Raw genomic sequence first — 26895 nt, forward strand, 5'->3', positions numbered from 1 at the left:
TCTGAAGGGTCATAGGATTTTGGGAATAGAAAGTGATCACTGGCTTCAACTTACAGTCACCAGCTGCATTAGGCCCTAAAAAGAGAGTCAGCCTGTCCTTTGAAACTTGAGGCCAAGCATTGACTTCTCCTCTCTGTCTGTGCCTAAATGGCATCTTCTTCTAATAGAGGGCTGTTTCCCCTATGTTCAAAATCTGTTCTTTAGTGTAGCCACCTACATTAACTATCTGAGCTAGATATTCTGGGTAACCTCCTGTAGCTTCTCCATCAGCACTTGCTGCTTCCCCTTGCACATTTATGTCATGGTGACACCTTCCTTCCTTCAACCTCATAAACCAACTTCCTGCAGCTTCAAACTTTTCTTCTGCAGCTTCTTCACCTCTCTCAGCCACACAGAAATGAAGAGAATTAGGGCCTTGCTTGGGTTTAGGGAATGCTGTGGATGGTTTGATCTTCTATCCAGCCCACTAAGACTTCCTCCATATCAGCAATCAGGCTGTTTTCACTTTCTTATCATTCTTGTGTTCACTGGAGGAGCACTTCAAATTTCCTTCAAGAATGTTTCCTTCACATACATATTTTGGCTAACTGTTTGGTATAAGAGGACTAGCTGTCAGTCTATCTCAGTTTTCAACAAGCCTTCCTCACTACGGTTATTTCTAGCTTTTGATTTCAAGTGAGAGATGTGGGACTCTTCCTTTCTCTTGGACACTCAGAGGCCACTGTACGGTAATTCACTGGCCTAATTGCAATATCCTTGTATCTTAGGCAATAGGGAGGACAAAGGGGAGGGAGAAAAGTGGGGGATGCTGGTCAGTAGAGCAGTCAGAACACACACAACATTTCTTCTATTCAAGTTTGCCATCCTATAGGGGTGCAGTTTGTGACACCCCAAGACAATTACAATATAACATCAAAGATCATCAATCACAGATCACCATAACACATATAACAATAATGAAAAGTTTGAAATACTGTGAGAATTATCAAAATGTGACAGAGACATGAAGTGAACAAATACTATTAGACTCGCTTGATGTAAGGTTGCCACTAACCTTTAATTTGTAAAAAATACAGTACTTTCAAAGTTCAATAGAGCTAAGCACAATAAAATACAGTATGCCTGTATATATAATATGACAAGACTCTAACCAAAATTCAGCTGGGTCTTGGGTAGGTCACCAGGCTGCTTGAGCTTAAAGCAAATGTTACCATGAATTTCAGAAAATAAACCAGAATTTCCTCCTTCCCCCTAGATGTTCTAACTGACTCCAAGAATCATCCAAACTACAGAGAAAAAAGTTCCTGTTTCTCCACAGTCTGAGGCTACCTCTGTTCTCTAAGATAAAATGAAGTCTGCAGACCTGGGATTTCTACTTAATGTATAGTAATTGAATGAAGTCTGTCCCTCTAAAGGCTGGGCACATATGTACATGTATGTATACATATGCACAATTTTACATATACATACAACACATATTACATGTCTGATATACAACTCCAATCCCCTATGGAATACAATGATGGAATCAACTTTTATAGTGCGATGATCCCTTTTTTTCAGGCAAGGGTTCATATGTTTATATATATACATATATATACATACATTTCATATATATATAAATACTTCATATACATATAAACACTTCATAAACACACACATATTTGGGCATGTACCTTGTCTGAAAAAAAAATGGATCTTTGTACTGTAAAGAGTGCTTCCACCATCATAATCCATAGGGTATTAGATGATGCTACACAAAGTCTGTTTTATTTTTCCTACATAGCTGTCTGTGTTCTGAATTCAGCTTATATTTTTTTGCTTGAATTAGATACAATAAAATGTCAGTCATCTTTCTTAAGTATCTGAGAGTGCTCTTCCTTAATAACATTTTATATTGTGGCTATAAAATAGCTATGTTTACTTTGCCATATAAAATATGATATGAATCAAACTAAATTTGGTTAGAAATGGCTATCAGATACCTCAGTTAGAAAATAGTCATTAATTTTCCTAACAAGAAAGGATTAAAATCTTGTTGACTTTCACTTTCAATGCAGATAAAATTCTACAATCAAGAGAAAATTTTTGTAGATGTTTGAGTATACTGTGAACATAAAAAGAAAAATAAAGAAAGGAAAGGACACATTCATCATAGTTAATTTGTCAGGTTGCATTAAATAATGATCATTAACTATTAACTACAGTAAAGAAAGTAATTTTGAAATCTAGATAGAATTGTCATGAGTAACACTTTATGACACATGTTCAAGGGATTCCGAGGTAAATGTCATGTTCTAAGTTAAAACATACATATAAGTCAGTACATACATGTGGTAGTTTCAGAGCTCACTCCCCCAAACCAACCATACATATGTGTAAACCTACACATGTAAACATGCACATATGTAAACCTGCAGGCCTCAGTACCTCAGTCCTATACCTGGGTAAAACTTCCCACTGGGAACATGCGATCCACATACAGTGTTTTAATATTGGTTCACATATAATACTTTTCAATGTAAATTTACCCATCTCAAGCAGACCCTAGACATTTCCTAAGTTTCTAGTTCCTGAGATCTTCCTTTCTGTCCTCAATTTAAGAAGAATATTCTGGTAGAGGAAGCATCCTGGTGATTACTGCAGATAGGACTAGGGTGGAGTGTGAGTGTGTATGTGTGACTGTTTGTTCTCCAAACTACATTGCAGTGAATAAATGAATAAGAGGATAATAGTGAGAAGAGCTTTGCTATAAAATTAATGATTTTACCTTAAAAATCAATAATTTATTAAATTATTCTTGATTATTTGAGTTACACAACAGTTAAAGAGATGAGAGAAATGTTCATTTCTTGTTTTTTACCATTCTGTCTGCCAACATGAAAGGATAAAGAAAAATAAGACCTCTTCTAAAAAGTTCCTTAACTAGACACTTAATTAAAAGGGTAAATTAAAACCCTTCATATATGCTAAAAATAAACCTTTTCTCTAAGGGTTTTAAGATTTTCTTTGGCCTAGAATTAAACTTTTGATGATCACTAAAGCTTGGCCCTAAATCTCAAACACTGACTGAGAGCAAATAAGGGACTCAATACTGTGATTTTCTTAAAACTGATTATCCGTTTAAGAAAATTATTTGAAAAAATATGTACTCTTGTCTGAGCAAACCAAGGGTTCCAGTAGAGTACTGACTTTTTCTTGAGAAGTAAAATTGCTTTTATATATTTGATAAAACAGCTCTTAATATTAGCTATCTTAGAAGTACAACTAGACTGAGATGTACATAACTTAAATTCTATTTTGAAAAAAAAACATGATAGAAGAAAAATATAGGCATGGGCCATTAATATTCTTAGAAATTTTTTAAAAAATAAAGGAAACTACTCTGGGGAATTAAGAGTAAACTATTTTCTGTGTATAAAGAGCAAAACAATTTTCGCCCCTCCTTTCTTTATTCAAGTGTTTCTTTAGAGAAATAGTGAACCCAAGTCCAAGAGTTCCTCTAACCTTTGAATAGAGAGAAATCTCTTTGAAATTAAGCTCCATCTCTAGTTTTTATAATTTAGAGGTACCTCCAAGATGATAGGACAAATAACATGTAGACATGTAAAAATGCAACCCAAGAATTAACTTGGTGGCCTCTCAAGAGCTTTGCAGGAGACATGCATGAGGAGACAACAGATGTCATTGTTCCTGCTGCTGCTTTCCTATATCAGATGTGTGAGGTTCTGCACTAAATTCACATTCACTTTCCTGCCACCTTATATTCATGTAAATCTGTTAATAATCACTCACTTATAAATTGTATCCTCTCTCTTTTCTATATTGGTATGGAGGGATCTATTTATTGGCAAGATTCTTTCATTTCCCCAGTAGAATGGAATGTAACATTTCAACAAATTAAATCATTTAACATAATACATGCTAGATTATCAGTTAGTCAACATGAATCCTTTCTGAAAGTAAGAATTCTCTACATTAAAATGTCAATTTACCTAAAAAATAGAACTAATTTAATATATCTAAAGTTGTCTAAAAAGTTAAAAATTATTTTAAATTAATAATTTAGAGTCATTGAATAAATTATTATTATATTTGAAGTGTTATTGTTTTGGAGTCAAAGGGAATTGTAGTCTAGTTCAAGACCTTCTTGTTAAAGATTAGGTACCTGAATTCCTAGAGAGAAGAAACAGCTCATTCACAGTCATCAGACAGAGATGTGGGGGGCCAGGACCCCTGCTCTCCTCATGCTCCACCATCTGTCTGTGTGATGCTTAAAATTGTATCAGCATTTTAGGAGTCAATGTAAAGTTGTATGCTAACCACCACGTACAAAACTATATTTCCAGATCTCCAGAACTTCTTTAATCAGTTTAACAAATTAGATTTAGATACAAATAAAGTCCAAAGCAGAAGCCATTAGAAGTAGGTGTGGCACTTGGGAATAAAATAGCTACCACTCATGCCTGCTACTTAAAGTATTAGTTTGGATGGATTCAACTAAATTTGAGAAATTTGCTACATTGCTACTGGGGCTTTAACAATCAGGGACTCTGAAATCTGATTTGAAAGTGTTTCATTTTACAATCTGCTTCCTGTTAGAGAAGGCCATGAACAAAATAAGTAACGACTGTTCCTGCCTTGCAATGACAGTTTATTTAATAGTCTGGCACGGTTGTTGGTTTCACAGGCCCTTTTCAAAGACATAAAGCAATCTTACTTGTTGGGGGAGATCATCCAGAGGACGTGACCTCTGGTTGGCCCAAGAGCTGGACCCTGGCAACTGGAGACCCACATGCCTCCCCTGTCCTTGGAAGGTGCACTCCGCTTCCCTATTCCCAGAGGCTGCCCAGGGACGCAGCCTTGAGATGGCACTGTGGTGTCAGACTGCCTGGGCCACGCGTGTGTCTGAACCCATTTCAGGTCCCTGTATGAACTTCAGGATTCCGGCAGATGGCATAGAGATCTACTCATCTTAGGGCCTCAGAGGCTGAGACAAGCCTTGTTTGTAAGTTCCCTTGCTTGTTAAACCTGCCACCTACCCTTCTGGAGAGGCCTGCCTCTTTCTTCAGCCTCTCCTCATGTCAAGTGTGGGGGCCAGCTCCAGATAATGCACAGGGAGCTCTCGAGGAGGTCATAAATCACCAATTTTTCACATCTCCTGAAGTCCACCAAAATTTTATTAGTGAATTAATCAGTGTTCCTTGGGACTGAGGCTGGAACTAAAGCCAACTGTTCCATAAGAAACCTCTCTTGAGCACAGCACACAGCTTGCTGTGGTTCGAGTTGCTCAGGAGAGAAGGTAAGTGAAGTCAATGATTTGATTTATCAACTGACGGTATTTGAGTCTGATTTAAAATTATGGGCCATGACCGTGTGTGAGAAGAGATAGGTGGCGGGTGAACATGGACATACATCTACTCCCCACATGCAATTTGGGAGCAGGTGCGGAGCCCAGGACACTCACAGGGCCAAAAGGGCAGAGATGGTGCCTTGTGGCAGAAGAGGACAGCAGTGGAGGGGAGCAATATAGTTCCTGTGTATCATCTCAACCAGAGATAAATATGATGTGAATTCTGTTGTGCATGGTGGGGAGAAGGGTCCAGACATTTGTGTAAGTAGAAACTGGTCAATTCTTATAGACTGAAAAAATCTCCCTACCTGATAAAATAAAAATTAAGTTTATGGAAAGGAAAACATTTCAAAAGCCATCAACTATTCTTCATTAGCAAGTCCTGTTTTAGGTGAATAATGTAAATGATAGTCTTTGACCCAAGTAAAGACTGTCTTGAAGTCTATTAACATTTGGGTCGGCACCAATCAAACTCCCATATTCTTATGGTAGATAACGGTTTGAATAAACAGTAAGAAAAGACCAAAGCGAAAAGATCAGCTCAAATAAGAAGTGTATATAGCGTGTAGGCATCCTTATTAATAGTTTAATCTAATAGCAAGTTTACTTCTCTTACTATAATTGTCTTCACTGACATTTATCAAAGCCCTTTCTAAGTTCATAGTAAGAACTACAGGACCACCAGCTAAAAATGTCCTTAAAGCCCCTTACAATTTTCTCTACTAATTGCCACTATCCTCAGTGGCCCTCATAAGCAATCTTCTTGTAAACTTAGGTTCATTATGGACTCATCAGCGCTCAGTGCATGTGACACACAGAGCTAACACCTACCTGGCAGGGGTGCTGGAAAAATTAATTAGTGTGTATGAAATACTTTGAAGAATTAAAAGAGCATTAGCTGTAATGATCATTATTACCATTCCGCAAGTGAACTAATTTGTTTATTGGATAGTTATTGGATAGAAGTGCTGTTATCTAATAGCCATAGGCATTTATAGATCACCTCTTTGAATCAATACTCACCCATGTAGATTCAATACTCACAGCTTTTATTCTCTCCCTTGAAAAAGTCATCCTGCAGTCACTAATATATTATTTGGAAATGTATGCAAAAGTCTTTGTTAGGTGTGATGCTTTATGCTCCATATTGTGCTCCACCTACTGGAGTTTGTGTGCTGGATTGTATGGCACCCAGAGGTAATGTGTTATGATGCAAGATAAAATGCTTACAGACCCTGTCTTTCAGTGGCCTCTGATTTAGTATGAAACATTGAGCGTGTAATTATTTATAATGTGACAGTCACATTAGTAACTACATAAATAAAACTTATTACGTGTTATTGAAACAGAAGGATTCAGAAGAAAGGAAAGGACCTGAAAGTGCTTTAACAGAGAGGATGGCTTTAAAGGGAATGAGGTTGAGGGCGGTGGGGAGATAGAGGCAGAGGTCAGTCCATGAGAGGTTCTACCTGAAGACAATGGAGGAGGAACAAAGGAAGATGGGCATGGGGCAGTATCATGAGATTTTAATTTTAGAAACATTTCTGTGTTGATAGAAATGTGAATGGGAAGTTTGCATTTAGGAGGGTTTAAAATATATATATATATATATTCAGGCACCACCAGTGATGCCTGAATATTCTACATCTTGCCAACACTTGGTGCTGACAGTCTTCTGTGCTTGACCTTTCCAGTTGGAGTATGGTGATAGCTCACCTCTCAGCAGGGTCACAGTTTGCATTTTCTTGAGTTACTATGATGAACACCTTTTCTTGTGCATATTGACCATTTAGGTACCTTCTTTTGTACAGTGCTATTCAAATATTTCCCCAACTAAAAACAAATGTGTTGTTTGTGTTTTTCTTACTGATTTTGAGATATATACTTTGGGCATTGCTTGGGTAGCTATCCCAAATATGTTCCCTCAGGCTGTGGCTTGCCTTTTTTTATACTTATTGGTATCGTTTTAGGAACAGGATATCTTAATTTTAATGGCAGCCACTGTAATGAGCCTTCTGAGGTCTTGTTTAAGACAAGGGAAGTCATGGCAACATTCTCTTATGTGTTCTTCTGGAAGCATTATTGTTTTATCTTTCACATTTAAGTTTATAGTCCATCTTGAATTATTAATTAGTTTATAAATAACTGTGTGTAGTGGGATGTATGGAGTATGCTTCATGTCCTCCCATATGGAAAACCAGTTTCTCTCATGGCAATCATAGAAGAGACCATCCTTTGCCCTTTTGTGGGTATGTGGCAATCTAGGAAGGAGAAAATTAGTTTCTGAACTAAGAAAGTGTTATAAAAATGAAGACACGGGAACACCTGTAATTAGTTAAGGAGATGCAATTTATTGCACTTCATTAGGGAACTCAGTGTCAGTTTTGATGGAGACAAATCAAAGATGACTCAGAGTTTTGCCTCAGGTGTAGATGGTTCTGTCACCTACAAACATGGAAATTGCTGGAGGGCCTGACTGGGCAGTGGGGAAATTCAGAACAGAGAGGACATCATTTTCATCAAATTAATTTGAATCTTTGGATGGGGTGTATGTTTGGATTGCTGTCTGCCAGGCAAGTTTAATAATGCACATGAGAGTCACCCAAAATAGGAAATTAAGTCATCAAATTTAGGAAGGGAACATTGGCCTAGGGAAACATGCTTTTTAGTCCAGTAAGCTTACTGACGGTTAGGTTTTCAAGGTCACATGAGGAACAAAATAAAATATTACAACAATTTAAAAGAGCATTAGATGTAATGATCATGATTACCATTCTGCAAGTGAACTAATTTGTTTATTGGATAGTTATTGGATAGAAGTGCTATTATCTAATAGCCATAGGTATTTATAGATCACCTCTTTGAATCAAGACTCACCCACATAGATTCAATACTCACAGGGCCCATCAAGCCCTACAGGAAGCACAAAGGAAGGCTGCCCATGGTGCAAATGGTCCACTTTGCAATTGCACATCCTTTCCAAGGTTATGCAGTATAGTACTCAGGCAAATTGAACTTCATGCTAATTGCCACAACAAAGGACATTTAACAAGATTTAATTAGATTCATAAATGTTTGAAGTGTGGTAACACAGCAGCACACAGAAGTCCATCACTGGTCAGTTGAGAGGGCCTCGGAAGGTTGGCGCTTCTGTTCTGGGTTTCATTTCTATTACTATTTGCAGTTTTGTGGCTTCTAGGCAAGATAAAACAAATTGTGTTATTAGGTTAAGTAGCAACATGTGGAGTTGGATTTTCTATTCTGGAAGGACAAACTTGACGAGATTAAGAATGCATGGCTGAATATGAGAACTAGAAATATGAAGACTCTAATTGAGAATCATAGTCAGGTATTATGGGGAAACTAGAATTCTGGATCGAGTTTACATCTCAATAACTAGTATTAGGATTTAGTATAGATAAGACAGCATTATTGAAACAATACTTTTCTCTAAAATCACCCTTATTTTTATTAGAATTAGCCAGATTAAGAAAATAATTAACAATTGGCTTGATTATTTGCATAAGTGCAGCAAGAAGAGCAATTGATTACATAGGCTCTTTTAAATGTGCTTTGCTGGAACTTCTTGTAAGGAATTTCAGATTGAACTTTCAAAGGCCTCTTGAGGCCAGACAGCCAAGCCAGACTTGCCATCAGATTTTGCCTTCAGTACCTGTAGATTCGGGTGAATTCTTTTCTTCTCGAGGTCCCCAAAACATCTTGAGGTTCCTGAACCTGCCAAGAAGTGACCTTCCTTACTCACCTGGTAAGGCTGCTAGGAACCCTGTAAGCAAGGTACCAGGCCAGTTCTTCCAAGGGGCTTTGTTGGCTTTATAAAGTCAACCTTAGTTCCTTAAAGCTGTCCATATCTGAGTTTATGCACATGTCTCTCAGGTATGACATTCCAGTCAAAGCCTTGGTAGTATAACCTCTGTTTTTAATTGGTCTTCTTACAAGGAATGCAGGTTCTTATTGAACTAATGCAAATAAACATACTGCCATGAAACATAAAAAAAGTCACTGAGAGTTTTTAAATTCTGGAGGGATTAGGTAGAGAGAAAGACAAAGTTTCAATTCTACTTATAAAGACAGTCATTTACTAAACTGTTGTCAGCTTAAGAGAAAAAGCTTAAAACACTTTATCAACAACATTTGAAACAAAAAGACACAAAATCATTTTCTTTAGTTCATGTAATCTTATGTAACTAATACCTGTTCTGCTGAAATCTAGTTCTTTACTAGTTTAGGAATAATAAAACAGTGACTATAAATGACAAAAGACTTACAAATGACAATGGTTAAAGACTTGATGAGAACTTACTATAAGAGTTGATATAAGAAAATTTGGATATTTCTGTAACACAAAACATTCAGTAACAAAGTTTAGCATCATTCTCTTTGACAGTGCTTTCCTGGTAAATATATATATATATATATATATATCAGATAAATAAGCCAAATTAGTCAAATACTTTCTCCAATGAGAAAAAGTTCCTCTGACATGTTCCAGGGGCCCTCTGGAAAATATCAGAGTTAACTAGAGGTAAAAGCACCTTTTTGCATTTAATTTTTTTTTTTGGCACTTGCTTAAATAGGATTATGGGTTGCTATGAAGCAATACTTATCTATTTAACCAGAATGACAACAAAATATTTCAAAAGCAAATAAAGGTTACACAGTTGTTAACAAACTTTAGCTTTTAGTCTTTTTAGTATTAAGATTTCATTTTTTTTAATATTCTGGCAACTCACTGAGACTTTAAGCATGAGAAACTGCTTTGATAAAACAATTAGAGAACCTTTTGCAATCTTTCAACATTAAGAGCAGACTAACAATTAAAGAAAACTTTGTCTTTTTAACTGGAAACAAAATTCTAATTTTGCTGTGTACTTGATATCAAGATTCACTTGCTTTAATTTCACATAGCATGACTGTATCTTTAAGAATATAGTAATTTATTCTCCATTTGCCCCATGGTTCCAAGCACATAAACCGGTGAGAATTATGCCTGGGCTTGACTGGGTTTATCCCGCCTTATCTCTAAACATCCTGACCCTCCCCCAAAGCAGCAGGCTGAGCGGATCCGCCACAATAAAAGGCACCACGCTGCTGCACCACACTGCTCTCTCTCTCTCTCTCTCTCTCTTTGTCTCTGTCTCTGTCTTCCTTTAAATAAATAAATATCTGTACTTTAGAACAAAGTTACTTTCTTTTATCAAAAGACACATTCTTTAGCACGTAGAACGAATTTCCATTCCTTATACTTTCTCTTATTAAAACATACATCTTTTAGCATAGAGAAATGTTTTCTTTATTACTTTAAGTAGTTTTAATTAGAACTTCAAACCATTAGTAACCTTAATTTTCAGTGAACACTGAGAAGTAGGCTATTGTAAACTGTTAAACTAACATTCTTTAGATTGACAAATTTATGAACACATTTTATAATTTCTGTAACCATGAGCTTTACAGCACAATCTCTCACTAAACATAGAGTATATCTTCTTAACTTAGCAAAACTTTAAGGTTTTAGGTTACCACAAAGATTCTCTGTGCAATGACAGAGAAACAAGCCTGTGCAAAAAGGCTGTAGGTAGGTATACACACGGTAACACACAATTAAAAAGGTGTTCACTTGCCACACTCATTTAGTTCACTCATTCGTAAAAACTATGCTAGATTACTTACAAGACCTTTACTGAATATTAGACAAAGTCAAGCCTTTAAGCATTTTATTCTTAAAAGATTTAACAGATAACATTGACTTAAATGGCCTTAGGTAAACTTAGGCAGCTGATAGCTACAAGGACATGCGTGCCTCAGCCAAACCCAAATTAGCATTAATGCTTAACATTTTTTATCAGATTTTCTGGAAGTTTTAGAATGCCCAATTTTCACAAGCGCTTGTCTTTAAATCAACTTCATTAATACCATCCGGAGGTAGAAAGATATTTTCATTTACACACTTAGACACACAAACATACAGACTGAGACATAATGATAAGGTTCCCTCTGGCAGCCATCTGACATTGAAAACTGGCTACTCGCTAGAACAAAAAGTCTGCCACCGACCCTTCTGGACTTCCACACTGAGGTTGTTAGCTCTTCCCCTGATATCTTTAACCTGTAACAGAGTGGTTGGATTAAATGTTCCCTCCGGCAGCCAGCCAACGTTAAAAGACCGCCACTCGGAGGTGCAGAAAACACGAAATTTTCCCTTCCTGACGTCCATGCTCAAATTGTGAGCTCTCTCCCTAACATCTGAGAAAAATGGTCTGTCATGAGAGACAAGGGGGTCGTCTGTGTTTGTCCCATTTCTTCTGCCAACAAGACTAAGACAAACACGACAAACAACAAACAGGCGCCTACAGAGAAGTATCTGCCGCGGCTGCGGAGACAAAACTGAAAGTAAGTTGAAGGTCTGTCAGACTGCAGCGGCAGCCGACTTTCCTCACAGATGAGGACTTCATCCTCCAGACAGAGGCAAGGGACATCTCCCAAGACCCCCGGTCGACGACCTGACAGCGCGTCCGCCTAAGTCAATGCCGACCCAGATACAGATTGGAGCTCCTACAGGCTTATACAGGCTTCAGGCTTGTTCGCAAACAAAAACAGTGAGACACGGACAAACACAGACAGATAACTGAGTGCACTCACCAGCCGGCACAGGGCTCTCCAGGTCGGGGGTCCTGGGGGTCTCTGGGATCCCAGATGAGCCCCCAAATGTTGTGCCCAAAGTCACAAATCCCAGAAGACCACCAAGGAGCCAACACCGATGCAAAAGCACAGAGCCTTTATTTGAGCTAGCTCAAGCTCAATCTCTCATCTACACCAATGCAGTGGCAAGATGCCAGAGAAAGAGAGTGTGTTTTCCCCAGTACAAAGGTTTTATGGGTTTCCAGGTTGGTTTGTGGGGGTGATGGCCGTGGCCCTGGCTGATTAGCTGGGCCTGGGGGTAGTTGGGAGGTGATGAGTCATGGCTTTGGTCAATTGGCAGGGTCTAGGGGTGGTGGGTGTACTTCTTGCTGACTGGAGGGGAGAGAGACCAAGCTCTGATTGGGTGAAATAGGATCCGGGTCCCAATTGGCTGAGGTAGGATCCGGGTCTCGATTGGCTAAAATAGAATCTGGGAGCTTGCCCTCAGTAATCAGAGCTCATTTACACAATTATTTCAATGAATAATTATACAAATATTGATGCAGGGATTCTTGTTCACGGAGTAGAAGAATGAACTTCACAAACACTCAAGGTAGGAGAGCAAGGCAGAGGCTTTTATTTAGAGATAAAGTGAGAGGACAGAACTCCTGGCTCATGCCAGGAGGGGCAAGGGAGGCCCCGGGTGGTATGTTGTCTAGGCAGTTGAGAGAAAAAAGGCTAGGGATGTACATCTGCTAAGTGTCCCCAAAATGTTTATTTTTGAAGAGACTTTAAGTTTCTTATTAGTCTTCCTGGTTATTTACAATAAATTAACTGCTTTGATTTCCTGTCAGGATAGTAGCTTCCTGGTCTGGGAGCATATCACTTAAGACTGACTGCTTTGTTCCCAAGGTGGGCTGAGTTATTGTCTGTTTGTTAAAGAGTATGTTAAGAAACTTACTTTTTAACTAATTTGGTTTTAAAATGAAATCTTATTTTTAAGATGGAATGCTTCGTGATTTTACTACATTGTTTCTAGGCTTGCTTGTTAAATTTCCCAGGTTGTAAATCACTTGATTAGGGCTGGAAGAAGAAAAGCAGCACGTGGGTAAAGTCAGAAAAATAAGCTGCACCCCCCAGCAGGCGAAAACAAATCTCACAATGGATTATCTTGCTTTGTTTTTCCGGGAGGCCCTCACCCTACTCTGTCTAAACCCATGGTCCCTGTCTCAATAGGATATAAACACATAAATAAAACAATGTATTCCCAGTTTTTCTTTTAAGGACAATACACTATTCTATCAAAAAGGTAAACATTTAAATTACTTCAATTTATCATGCTTATATTTTTATAGTTACAGATCCCTCTATTATTTTATATAGAATTCATATTCATACAATGGAAAATAAATTCTTGATGGAGAAAATAAACTCATGCTGAGGGAGTGACAACAGCCCAAATATGGGTCTCTGAGTAGACTTGCAAAGTTACTGGCCACCTGCTTGTACATGGTCCCCACCTGCTTTTGGTTTGTGGAAGTCGTCAAAGTTTAATCATTTTTTTTTCTAGCTAATTCTTCCTCTGTGTCAATGTATATTCTCCTCAGAACCAGTAAAACCATTATTTGTTTTACAGCTTTTGATATCAGTAAATTCTTTAAAATTTATCACATATGTGTGCGTGTGTGTATATATATATATATGTATTTCAATTTTAAAAAGCTCTTCCTTAGGGAAGAGGGAAGATGACTGAAATGCATTAGAACAATGCCTAATGCAGGTGACAGAGTGAGTGGATGGCAGGACTGCGGTTCGTGTGGGTGTAAGATAAATTCTAGCCAGAATAAGCAGGCAAAGAGAGGCAACAAAGGGCCAGGTACTTTATTTAAATACCCCAGGGTGATGTTCTCGCGGCCTGGGTACTACAGGCCGGAGAAGTCACGCCCGGTTAGGGAGTTCGGGCGCTTATAAGGGATTAGGAGGGGGAGGAGTGGGCAAACTATCTTAGGGGGGTGTTGAGAGGTATGATTGGCTAAAGGTGACATAATAGTCAACTAGAAACTTTTTTCCTTCCAAGAGGGAGGAGGCTGACATCCGGGTCCCAGTTGGCACATCAGGATGGAATTCAGGGAGAGCTGTCCCCTTTCCATATACGGCACGGACTTTGGGGTCTGGTCTGTTCTCCCCCTATGGCATCTCTCTGTTCTGTTTGCCTGTCCTTGTTTTTCCTTTCTCCAGCCTAACAGTGGGTAGTGAGCAGGCCAGTGTAGCTGGCTTGTTTGCAAGGCAGCTTCTCCCCCTCTGACAGAAGCTGTGCCAGTTTAAATGATCCAAGTCTCTTAGACTGGGCTATACAATTACAAGGAGAAAAGTTACAAGTTAAAATAAATAACTGCCAGTGTCATCTCCTTTCAGAGTTAATAAACTTGGGGATTTTATAGGTACCCTAAAAAAAATCCATGTGTACAAACTGTTGGAAAAAAGCTACAATGACCTGTTTTTTATTCATCTCAGGTGTTTTTGAAGTTATTGTGTAAAACATTCAATACTATTTTTCTCCTTAAAAAAGCAGACCTTTTCCTACAAATGGTATTTCCTGTAAGTAAGCATATTTCACAGATATTTCCTTAACATAAATGAATTAACTTTCTAACACTGTTTATTCTAGTAAAATAAACATAACAAATGATTTACTATTTTTAAGTGTTCAGTTCCATGACATTAATTACATTCACATTATTGAATAACCATCACCACCATCCATCTCTAAAATGTTTTCTCTTTGCTAACTGAAGCTCTGTACCCATCTAACACTAATTCCCCATTACCACCAGTCCCTGGCAACCATCATTTTACTTTCTGTCTCTGTAAATGTGAGCACTCTGGGGACCTCATGTAAGCGGAATCACACAGTATTTGCCCTTTCTGTACTGGTCTTATTTCACTTAGCATATTGTCTCCAAGTTTCATCTGTGTTGTAGCTTAAGTCAGAATTTCTCTCTAATTTTTAAAGGACCTATACGTATCATGAAAATTAGCCTACATAACTCAGAACAAATATAGGCTGCAGTATTTCTTTAAAACTCTGAGAAATAATGAAATAAAAAATGAGTTTATGCTTCACCAAAATGCTAAAGACAGACTCTGAAATTTAGGTTACCAGCAAGGTGAAAAGTAACGTTTTTCTTGGAGCTAGAGAAAAATGTCCAGGGAAAAAGCAAGAAATGAAGCCAGGGAAGGACAAAGAGATGAAATACATCCATCTATTGTGAAGAATTAAGCCACCAGCCCGGGGCACTTCATTTAGCCCTCACAGTGACCTTGATGGTTGTGCCTCTTCTCTGTTTCAAGGAAGCGCCAGGCTGCTATTGTGTAAGGTCACCCATGGGTCAAGGGGAGGACCAAGAATCATTTGCAAATGAATGGATTGCATTTCTCATGTGCTTTTGAAAGGATAATAGGAAAAGTATTTTCTAAGAGAAGAGAGGTAATTAGTATAAAATAGTGATTGGAGTAATAATTTACAACTGGAATTAAGAATATATTATTTAAAATTAGGTACCTAGGAATAGGACTGTAATGACCAGATCCTCATTTGAGTTCTAAAGATTTTTGGCTAGTGATAAGAAGCAGCTCTTTATGTTTCCTATAACCCTCCAATATGATCCAGTGAGTTTTGGTTTGTGGAAAGTCATCAAAATTTAATCATTTTTTTTTCTAGCTAATTCTTCCTTTGTGTCAATGTGGTACTACATTCCTGGAGATGTTTAGGCACGGAGAAGGAATTTGAATTGCCCTGCACATCCTCCAGACTTTCAGCAGCTCTGGTCCAGTGATTCTCAAATGTAAGTGTGTATCAGAATCAGCCAGGCTCCTGGTTGTCCCATCTGAATGCCATGTGCACGCCACACACACACTGCTGTGACAGACACCGTGTCTGATTCAGCACTGTGGTGGAGCAAGTGAATTTGTGTTTCCACATCCCGGATGATGCTGATGCTCCAGGATAAGAGACAGCCTTTGAGAAGCTCCATTCCTGTGACACTAAAGTCAGCAGAGGTAACAGCTTGAAACATAGGCCTTGTCTTTGAACAGCTAATACAAGCTAGCCTATACTATTGAGTGAAATAATAACCACAGTGACAAAACTTCAGTGAAAGTTTTGTGACTATGTACATTGTTTTACTTTTACTGCATTCGTGGAGTCTAGGCAAGAATTGGAGCTTTCAGATTGTCACTGGCAGAATATTATTAAAAGGCTTCATAATTACTGAATTTCATAAAAATGCAATGAATGTATCTGAAAAGAGGAAACTTGGAAAACACCTTTTAATAATAAAGGCTCACCCTCAATCACAGGTTTTGAAATTTCATGATTTAGGTAGGCAACCTCATTGGCAAACAGCTCAAACATGCCATCTCCAGGTGCACTGGTGATAGAAGCACGCTGGTGATAGTTTGTACTGTTTTGGCCCTAACACAGTGAGCAAATTTATAAGATTAAAGTATCTTAGAAGTTAATAAGCCAGTGATATTTGTAAAGGTTAACCTGTCTCTTGAAATCTCCTTCAGGTAGCAGGTGAATGTGTTTTGGTCACAGTTCATTCTCATCAACCATGCGAAGAGAGCAATCTAGAAGGGCTGCATGGCCAGGGGTGGTTAGGATCTGGGCTTATTGAAATAGCAATGATTGTAGACTCAAAATTAAGCTTACTCATTACCCAAGATAAAGCTCTGAAATTCCTACTCTGTGGCCACCTTGTTCTTACCATGTCACACAGAATTAACCCTTAGGATACCCAGTAGCACAATATTTATTAAATGACAGTTTATTTTATCCAACTTCCCCTGTTGTTATGGTAGCAGTCAAGCCAATGCCACTGGAGAAAAACAAAAAAGCAGTTTCTGAGGTTATGAAATTTTATGATGTTTGACATTGTGCAGAGAGGTAAGCAATGACTGGATGCACTCTTGTCTTTCCTGATCTTATCAGTATAGGACTAGGGTCACCCAAAAACCAGTTAAATTCAGCAGACACAATTCAAATAATAAGATTTGAGTTATCTTGAGAATTATTTAGAGATTTGCTCCTTTTAATAAAAAACAGAAATGTCTTTGATTTTTCTATCTGATAATCCACTGGAAAATCTGAACATATGTTATATATGATGTATTGGTGAAAACATTCTGCTAAGCTGTCCTCAACCATCTGGGTGCAAAACCACCTTCCAACTCCTGTCTACTGAAACAGTGGAGTTTCTGGAAAGGATTTACAACTTTCATTTATTGGGTCCTTTCCTCAGGCCTAGGGAAACACTATGCAGTAAATAGTTGCTCACTAAAATCTTGTCAAACTAAGTTATTTAATATATTAAATATACCTTATAAACCCTGAGTGATAAAAAATATGAGTTTCTTAAAAATAGTTCAACTAATTTATATATCTAAATATAATATTTTTAAAGTAAACTTTATGCATCATGGGCTTATCAGTCCAGACATATAATTTCTGACATGATAAATATTTCAAGTGTCTAGAGAGCTATCTTTGCTTTGATCTGTATAATTGGGTTTTAGCTAACACTTTTTAAATAGTGTAAGTCTAACCTGAAAATGTCATGGTTTTCTTTTGAAGTTCTATGAAGTTTCCTAATTCAAAGCACATCGGGATTAATTTACATATTAAGAAAACATATACATTTACTCCATTATCTGACAGACTGTCAAAGACACGGGCAAGCATCATGCATTCATTATATGCACTGAAATGATCAAGCTGGGAACACACCACTTAAATGAAATGTTCCTTTTAACTAAATATATTTTTTTTTAAGATTGAATTTTATTAATTATCATTATACAACTATAAAATTCGGCATTTTCATTTCAATTTTTAATACTATGCAGTCTTAAATATTGATTGGCGAGTCAGTTTCAATGTTTTCCTGGGAAAATCAGAACAGTAGTTTAATATTTTTCCTCCAAACTTATAAAAGTTTACTTAGTTTCATACCTTCCAAAATAGTAGTAGCTTTACAAATATAAGTCTGTGGTGGTGAAATTACTCTATAGTTTGTTTCACTACCTTGCATAACAGCTACTAGCCTCATATGGCTACTCACTGCTTAAAACACAGGTTGCACAACTTAGGAACTGAATTCTAATTTTTTAAAACATTTTAATTAGTTTAAATTTAAATTAAATAGCCATGGATACTGATAAAAAAATTTGAAGATGACATAGATAAATGAAAAGACCCCATGCACATGGATTAGAAGAATTAGTGTTAAAATGGCCTTATTGTCCAAAGCAATCTACATTCAGATTTGATTCAGTCATTATCAAAATACTAGTGACATTTTTCCAGAACTGGAGCAGATAATTCCAAAATTTGTATGGAACCATAAAAGTACCTTGAATTTCCAGAGCATTTTGAGAAAGAAGAACAAAGCTGGCATTATCACCCCTAATTTCAAACTATACTACAAAGTTACAGCAATCAAAATAATACGGTACTAGCATTTGCCCATGGAACAAAATAGAGAGCCCAGAAATAAACCCACTCTTACGTGGTCAGTTAACTTATGACAAAGGAGGCAACAATATACAATGGGGAAAAGAAAGTCCCTTTAATAAATAGTGTTGGGAAAACTGGATGACTACATGCAAGAGAATGAAACTGGATCACTTACACCATACATAAAAATACACTCAGAATGGATTAAAGACCTAAATTTAAGACCTGAAATCATAAAACTCCTGGAAAAAAACATAATAGACTCTTGACCATCAATCAGCATTAGTAATTTTTGTCTGGATATACCTCCCCCATAAAAGGAAATAAAAGCAAAAATAACCAAGTGGGACTATATCAAACTAAAAACTTCTGCACAGCAAAGGATATCATTAACAAAACAAAAAGGCAATGTACTTTATGGGAGAATATATCAGCAAATGATATATCTGATAAGGGTTGAATATATAATACCCAAAATATATAAAGAATTTATACAAATCAACACCAAAAAAAAAAATCTGATTAAAAAGTGGCCAGAGGACTTGAATAGACATTTTTCTAAAGAAGATGTACAGATGGGCAACAGGCACATGAAAAGTTGCTCAACATCGCTAACATCAGGGAAATGCAAATCAAAACCACAATGAGATATCACCTCACATCAGAGTGGCTAGTACCAGAAAGATAAGAAATAAGAAATTTTGGTATATATGTTGGTTGATAAGAGGATGCAGAGTAAAGGGAATCCTAATAAACTACTAGTGGTCTTGTAAATTGGTGTATCCACTATAGGAAGCTGTATAGAGGTTTTTCAAAAAAACTAAAAATAGAAATGCCATACAGTTCAGCAATTCCACTTCTGGGAATTCATCCAAAGAAAACAAAATCATTAATTATTAAAGACATGTACACCCCTATGTTTATTGCAGTGTTATTTACAATAGGCAGGATATGGAAGCAACCAAAGTATCATCAATAGATGAATGGATTAAAAATGAGTAAATATATATTAAAAAAAAAAAGAATGAGATCTTGCCATTTGCAACAACATGAATGAACCTAGAGGGTATTATGGTAAGTGAAATAAATCAGGCAGAGGAAGACAAATCCCATATGACTTCACTTATATGTGGAATCTAAAAACCAAAACAAGCAAAATAGAAATAGACTCATAGACACAGAGAAAAGACTGGTGGTTGCCATAGGGGAGGGAAGTGGGAAGAGGAATGAAATAGATGAAGAGAAAAATAATGAGAATGTTTGTTATCTTGATCTGGATAATGATTATTATACAAGTGTATACATATGTTGCAATTCATCAAGGTGTACACTAAGATTTCTGCATTTTATTGTATGTTCCTTGAAACAAACAAGTTGTTTCAAAATAAAAAGTTAAAAAAGAAAGTACCCTGGACTTAAAAAAAATCTTGATACCACTGTTTATTTGATTATAAAATGTAGATGTTTTTTTCTCTATTCTAGAACAAGTTGAAAAATACATACATATACATATATGTAGCTATGTATGGCTAATGTCTACTATACTGAATAGTGCAGCTCTAGAAAGGAAAGGAGCTTTTTTTCTTTAAATATGGCTTTAAAAATAAGGTGTTTATTAGCATAATATCAGCATGTGGTGAGATAGATAGTTTGCCTACTGGGTGATGGAGAGTAGTGATAAATCCATCCTGACAATCATATGAGACAACACAATATCCACGAGGAAGGATAAATCCAAATTCCTCCTGTTAGCCAAAGCAGATCTTGCCTAAGCCTTGAAGAGTCTTGTAGGATGATATGAAGACCCTAACAGGCTCACATTATTCATAATTCCCCAAAGGTTTTGGAGAGCAGAAGTCTGCATTTTCTGAACACACTTGTATGACCGAGGGACATTGTGGGGACAGTCCACAGGGTGGTGTTGATATAATTTCTGTCAAGGGTGCTCAGCAGATTAGAAAATTCAAATTAACTATAGGGAGCTTCCCCCATTTCCAGTGAGCTTTAAAAACCTAAAAAACCAACTGTTTACATAACTACTGCAACTATACTTTTAGGGTCATCCACACCGATATGCTAATATACACCTATGTCCCTAGCATCACCATCATTAAGACACAAAACATTTGTATAATATCTAATGTTCCCTTGTGCCTCTTTGAAATCAACCCCTCCTCCTCACCCCCAAGCAAACACTGATTTTCTTTCTGTCCATATGGGTTAGTTTTACCTATTCTAGAAATTTGCATAAATGAAATCATAGTTTGTGATCTTTTGTGTCTGACTTCTTTAAATGAGCATTATGTTTTGAGATTCATCCCTGTGTATGTGTATCAGAACTTAATTCCTATGTATCACTGAATAGTTTTCTATTTTGTGACTATGCCACAGTTTCCTTTACTTGTTCACCTATTGAAGAACATTTGCTTTGTTTCCAATTCTGGATTATTATGTAAGACGCTTTTATAAATACTCTGCAAGCATGCACACACTCACCTGTGTGATTTCAATTATCTTTAGTTGAATTTCTGGGTTGCACAGCAAAGAAAATATTTTTTTATGTTGAAAAGTGTGCTAATAAACTAGGCAATTTCTGGTTATTTGAGAGGTAATTTAATATTCTACCAATAACTCTTAATCCTTTCATTTTTAGGGACTTTTATTTCTCCTCACAGAAGTATTTTTTACATTCTATTATTATGGTCTTCACTAATGGTTTATTTCACCTATGTCTTTTAACAAGGGCTGACTAAAATCTGTTATGGATGTAGATGCAATATAAAATAATGAAAATGAAACCAAAGTTCCAGGTTTGTGCTTACAGTTTTTTATCCTTTCCATTGATAGGATAAAAATTATCTTTATTTGTAGGATATGCATTTAAGAAATTTTAGTAATAATTGCTAGTTTATGAAATATTTTCACAAATCTCACATAGTTTCCCTAGCAGGTAATGCCATTTTATCCAATTTATTATATCAATTATATATGTATTCATTTTATTAATACAACCAGTTCATTCTAGCAAAATGTAACATGATATTAAATGCTATGCCTTTAATTAAAAAGATTTGATGGAAAGCTAGCATTTCCAACAGAAAGACCTCGAACAATGTCACACATTGGCATTGTAAGTTTGCTTTCCCCTTCTCTACAAATAAGTCATAGATGACCACCCTGGAGAGAGCGGATTATCTCAGGAGATTCAGGAAAGATGATTAAGTGACTTGATGAGAATTCTCCAGGCCATGCAAGTGACAGCAATCGGTTGTTTATTGCAAAGCCCCCTACATCCTGGCAGCTGGCTAATTTTTACTCAAAGACACCTGTTTTATCGTGGCTCCCATCTTTAAATGACATCATATTCAAATGCTAGGGATTAGAGACAAGAAACAGAAGGTTCAGCTGCCAAAAATTTGAAAACATTTCAAAGGCAAACACTTTCTGTACAAACCATCAAGTAAACAAAATTGCCTGTACTGTTGGACAATCAGCAACCTATTCCCCACCTACCTTCTGATGCAGGTAGAGTTGCGGTCACTTTTTCAATGTTCCCTGTTTTTGGTTTTTCCTCAGGGGTTTCAGTCAGGAAATAAGGTGCAATGGCTTCTATTTCTCATTTATATGTGGGCCTTTCTTTACAAAATACATTTTCAAAGTTTTAAAATTAATTATTAAAATGCAAAATTCCAATTTTGAGCTATCTTCTACCAGTGGAAGGAATGCTGTGGATCTGAAGACATTATGTTGCACAAGTGCCTTGACTTGGTTTATGTAAAAGAAGATTATTTTCTCTTCTTCTTCATATTTGTGTTCATCTTTGTCTTATTATTATTGTTCACAAAGAGCTAGTTCTGTAAGAGTCTGTGGAAAAGCAGCAGGCAAGCACAGGAAACTTGGTCCCTGAGTCGAGACAGAGCCAGAACTTTGTATACTGCTGGTACTCTCTCTGGAGGTCTCATTCCCAAAAGCAGATTGCTTAAATTCATGTCATCCCAAATGAAACTATAATTTATATCCTGCTATTTAAGAGTTGAGTTGAATTGCAGTGACTGATTGGCATAATGAGATATCACATAAACACTTAATTAAGTATGCAGTAAACTTTTTGAAGTTTCCTATTGGTATGCTGGAGCCTGATAGACCATTAAAATACTTATTGGCCCTGGACACTGTGTTACAAAAGGCTAATGCAGCAACAAGCTGTAAATCAGGGTGCCAGGAATAAAATGGATATCAACACATAGTCACTTAATCCACCTGAAGGGTTTAGATGGCAATTCCCTTATCTTTCTAACATTGATTCTCAGGCATTGCTTGCTTGATGACTATAAAGCAATCAATTCTGCTTTCTTTTAACCTTTTCTTTTTAAATAAAACATTTTTATTGTTGTAAAATACAGATAGTGTAGACTTTATCATTTTAAACATTGTTGAGTGTACAGGTCAATGGTATTAAGTATATTCATATTGTCCAACTGTCATCACCATCCAGCTCCAGAAGTCTTCATCTTGCAGAACTGAAACTGTGTAACCAAAAAGCAGTAATTCTCCATTCCCCCTTCCCTACAGTATTTGGCAATCACCATTCTACTTTCTGTTTCTATGAATTTGAGTATTATAGGTACTTCATATAAGTGGAAGCATCAGCATTTGTCTTATTTCTTATTTCACTTAATATAATGTCCTCAAGGTTCATCCATGTTTCAACATGTCAGAATGTCCTTCCTTTTTAAAGGCTGAATAATAATCCATTGTATGTACATACCACAGTTTGCTTATTCATTTATCTGTTGATGGACAATTGGATTGCTTTCAAACTTTTAGCTATTGTGAATAATGCTGAAATGTTTATAGCTATATATTTCCTCCTTGATGCTGCTTTCACAGTGTCCCATAAGTTTTGGTGTGTGTGTTTTCATTTTCACTTTCACTAATCTCCCTGGTGATTCCTTTATGATCCATTGATCAATTACAATTGCAGTATAATATCAACAAATTTGTAAGTTTTCTAATTTTCCTTCTGTTATTGATTTCTCAGTACATCCTATTATAACCAGAAAAGGTACTTCATATGATATAGCTCTTTTAAAGTTTATTGAGGCTTAATTTTTCACCTAACATATACTCTGGAGATCTAAAACATGCCTAATGTGCACTTGATAATAAAGTGTAAACTGTTGTTTCTGGGTAGAGTGTTCTATATAATCTGTTAGACCTAGTTGTTTTATTTTGTGTTCTTCCATTATTGAGAGCAGGATCTTAAAGCTTCCAACTATTACTATAGAAATGACTATTTCTCCCTTTATTTTTATTTCATACATTTTAATGGCTTATTGTGTAATTATTAATAATTACATATTCTCACTAATGTCTTTTATAAATAAATAATATCCTTCTTTGTCTCTTGTAAACATTTTTTTATTTAAAGTCTATTTTGCATTATATTAGTGTAGCCACTCTACTCCCTTTTGTAACTATTTGCATGGAATATCTTTATACATCCTTTCACTTTAAATATATTTGTGTCTTTGGATCTAAAGTGAATGTCTTGCTGACAGCAATATAATTGAATCACTTTTTTAAATCCATTCTGCCAAGATCTTTTGATTGGAAAATTTAATCCATTTACATTTAATTACTGATGAAGAGGAACTTCTATCATTTTGCTGTTTTCTATATGCCTTATATATTGTTTTGTTCTTCATTTCCTGCTTTATTACCTTCTCTTGTGGTAATCTGATATTTTTGTAGTGAATTTAATTCCCTCCTCATTTCCTTTTTTGAAAATTCAACAGCTATTTTTTTGTGATTACCATGGAGATTAAATACAATATTCTAAAGCTATAACACTCTAATTTGAATTTTTACCAGTTCAACTTCAATAGCACACAAAAAAATCTTTACTCCTTTACAGTTCTGTCCCCATTCCTTTTTAGTTACTGATATCACAAAATCACATCTTTATACATGGTGTGTCTAAAAAAATAACTTAAAAGTTTTTAGGTATTGTCTCTTAAATTATTTAGAAAACAAAAAATTATGAAGTTATAAACCAAAGTCACAGATTTTCAACTAACATTTTTAAAGAAATGCATTAGTCTTGAGGTTCAACATATGAAAGTCAACAGATGTGATATACTACATTAATAGAATAAAAGAAGAAAATCATATGATCATTTCAATAGAAATCCTTCAAGAAAAGGATTTGACAATATTCAATATACTTTCATAATAAAGAATTTTAACAACTTGGCTTAGAAGGAACATATCTTAATAACAAAGACCATAACTGACCAATCTAAAGCCAATATCATACTCACTGGAGAAAAGTTGAAAGCTTTCCCCCGCAGGTCAGGAACAAGAAAAGGGTACCCTTTCTTAACACTCTTATCAACATAGTACAGAAGTCCTAGACAGACTAATCAGATAAGAAAAATATATCATAATGACATGATCTGACATACAGAAAAATCCTAGATTCCACCCAAATAATGTTTAGAATAAATTCAGTAAAACTTCAGGATACAAATCAACATACAAAAATTGGTTGTGTATCTGTATACTGACAATGAATATATGGAAAAGAAATAATCCCATTTACAGTAACAACAAAAACTATAAAATACTTTTGAATAAATTTAACCAAGGAAATGAAAGACTTATAACTCAAAAATATGAGACTTTGATGAAAAAAACTGAAGATGCAAACAAATAGAAAGCTATTCTTTGCTCCTGGATTAGAAGAATTAAATTATTAAAAATAGACCTACTACCCAAAGATATCTATATATTTAATGCATTCTCTACCAAAATTCCAATGGCATTTTTTCACAGAAATAGAAAAAACAGTCCTAAAATTCATATAGAACCACAAAAGATTCCACATGGCCAAAGCAATCTTGAGCAAGAAGAACAAAGCTGGAGGCATCACACTTACCAACTTCAAATTATATTATTAAGCTATCATATTCAAAGCAGTATTGTGCTCTCATAAAAACAGACATGTAGACAATGGAATAGAATTGATAGTTCAGAAGTAAACCCATGCATATATGGTCAACTAATACTTGAAAAGGGAGCCAAGAGTAGTCATTGGAGAAATTATAGAAAAAGTATTGGTAAAAAACTGTATATTCACAGGCAAAAGAATGAAATTGGACCACTATCTTACATAATTTACAAAAATTAATTCAAAACTGATTAAGAACTTAAACTTAATACCTGAAACTATGAAACTCATAGGAGAAAACTTAGGGAAGAAATACCTTGTCATTGGTCTTGGAAATAATTTTGGATATGACACCAAAAGCAGAAGCTAAAAGCAAAAATCAGTCAAGTGGGACTATATCAACTAAAATGTTTCTGTGCAGCAAAAGAAACAATCAATAGAATGAAGAGGCAACCTACAGAATGGAAGAAAATATTTGTGAACCATATATCTGATAAAGATATATGATATATAAAATATATAAGGAACTCATACAAGACAATGGCAAGAAAAAACAATCTGATCCAAAAATGGACAGACAACTTAGACATTTCTCCAAAGAAGACATACAAGTATGTGAAAATGTGCTCAATATCAGTAATCAGGGAAATGCAAATCAAAACCACAATGAATTATCATCCCACAGTGGTTAGAATGGCAATTATCAAATGACAAGAGATAATAAATGCTGGCAAGGATGTGAAGAAAATGGAACTCTTTTACTGCTGGGTGGAAGGGAAATTAGTATAGCCACAATGGAAAACAATATAACGATTCCTCAAAAATTTAAAAATAAAAGTACCATATGACCCAGCAATTTCCCTTCTAGGTATATATTTAAAGGAAATAGAGTCATTTACTTAGAGATTTCTGCACTCTTATTTTCATTAGTCACAATAGTCAAGACATGGAAACAATGTACGTGTCCAATGACAGATGAATGAATAAAGAATATGTGGTAAAGAAAGACAGTGGAATATTATTCAGCTTTTAATAATGCTGCCATTTGCAACATGGGTGGACCCTGAGAGCATTATGTTAAGGGAAATAAATCAGACAGAGAAAAACAAATAATGTATGATCTAATTTATATGTGGAATCTAAGAAAACTGCAATTCTTAGGAAAAGAGTAGAATGGTGGTTGCTGAAGTTGAGGGGTGGAGGAAATGGGGAGATGATGATTAAAAGGTACAAACTTCCTATTATAAAAGGAATAAGTTCTGGAGATCTAAGGCACAGCATGCAATTTTAGTTAACTATATTGTACTGTATACTCAAAAGCTGACATAAAAATAGAATTTTAACATCTCAGCACAATAACAACAATAATGAATTGATAATCATGTGGTAAAGAATGTGTTAACTAAGCTTACTTTGGGGAACACTTTGCAATATACG

Source organism: Manis pentadactyla, chromosome 3, assembly GCF_030020395.1.
Source record: "Manis pentadactyla isolate mManPen7 chromosome 3, mManPen7.hap1, whole genome shotgun sequence".
Taxonomy (NCBI): Eukaryota; Metazoa; Chordata; class Mammalia; order Pholidota; family Manidae; genus Manis; species Manis pentadactyla.